This window comes from Morus notabilis, unplaced genomic scaffold (genome assembly GCF_000414095.1).
Source record: "Morus notabilis unplaced genomic scaffold, ASM41409v2 Scaffold243, whole genome shotgun sequence".
Classification (NCBI taxonomy): domain Eukaryota; kingdom Viridiplantae; phylum Streptophyta; class Magnoliopsida; order Rosales; family Moraceae; genus Morus; species Morus notabilis.
Genome location: NW_010359811.1, coordinates 531,611 through 533,249, shown reverse-complemented (window position 1 = coordinate 533,249; position 1,639 = coordinate 531,611). Strand labels below are relative to the sequence as shown.

General features: G+C 36.1%; 1 pseudogene; it reads left to right on the top strand.

Moving 5' to 3' along the window:
- Positions 1-1,639, top strand: part of LOC21400540 — a 5,720-nt pseudogene extending 4,081 nt beyond the window's left edge.

The window sequence follows — 1,639 nt, the reverse complement described above, 5'->3', positions numbered from 1 at the left end:
TCTTTTTTTTTTTTTTTTTTTTTTTTTTTTGCCTTTTGTTCAGTCATTCGTTGATTTGCAATTTCCAAATGGGCAATTTACTTATGTCTCTGGTGAGGGGCTAAGTACAAGTGCCTTCCTACCTCTTTGTGGAGGCCTTCTACAAGCTCAAGGTCAATATCCGGGAGAAATGAGATTCAGCTTCTCTTGCAAGGTTTGCAAACTGCAACCACTTCCTAAAAAACTTTAAAAATAACGGACACACACACACACACACACACATATATATGAATATTATGTGATTATATGCATCATGTTATCACAATGTTAATTTATTTTATATTGCTCTCTTGTGAGTGGGAACTAAGGAATTTCTGCTTAAAATACTTTTGCAGAACAAATGGGGAACACGCTTTACACCAATGATACAATGGCCGGACAAGTCTTTTACGTTGGGTCTTGCGCAAGCCTTGGCCTGGCAAAGGTCTGGTCTCATGATGAGGCCTACTGTCCAGTTCAGGTTAGTTCCATGCATTTCACTATCGCACCCATGTCCTGCACATTTGGAGCTTTTAGAGGCTAAGAGCTCATTTATTTATCAATGTTTGGCTCTGTCTTTAGTCTGATAATGTATTCAAGAACCAAGGCATTTTGCCTAATCGAGTCACATAATTAAAGGAAATTCGTAAGTACGCCACGATAATTGACGCATAAACTTAGTTTATTATAAAACACATAATAAGTTTTATTTATTTTTTAATTAGTTAGTACAACACTATGATTATTTGGGCATTCCACCTATCTTAATTAGTTTATGAGTGCATTTATTTTGTTCATGTTACTCTTCAAAGTTTCTGGTACTTGGTTTTTACATATTCCTCATGTCATGGTCAGTCTAAACCCAACATTTGGTGGAAGTAACCCTGGATTGCGGGCAGAACTCATACATTCTGTGAAAGAGAACCTGAATCTAATATGCGGATGCTCACTAGCGACACATCCGTCAACATATGCATCTATTTCTGTAAGTCATTTCCATCCCACAGCACATCAACTTGCTATTGGTGTTTTTGCAGCTTCTGTTCCATCTAATTCTCAAGTTTGAAAGCTTGATATTCCCGGAAGATGTTTTGAGTTAACTTGTACCTTCCTGTCTTGGGGCTTATTTGTATTCCAACTCAAATTCTCTTACATTTCTCCTTTATATTTATTTAGTTTTTGATTTTGATAGAACCTATTCATTTATTTATTTATCTGTTTATTTATCTTTCTTCTGGTTATTCAGATTGGCAGGTCCAAGTGGAATGGAAACGTGGGAGATTCAGGGATAGTTTTGAGAGTGGATAGTCCTCTTTCTAGTGTTGGTCGGCCTTCCTTCTCTGTTCAGATAAATAAAGGTGTGGAGTTCTGATTGTTAACCATACATACAGGCTACATATATTTTGCCTGAGAAAGTGTATATAATATAGTTTCAAGACCACATGTGAATATGCCAGTCTTGTTTCGGGCTAATATATTTCCCCTTCACTCTGTATAGGGTTTCTTTGATTTAATTTTGTCTTCTGTGCCGCTGCTTTTTTTGTTGTAATTCTGAAGCCAATAAAAAAGTTTAGCCTATTTTTGAAGTAAATACAAACTCTTGGCTTAATTTTGAAGTAAA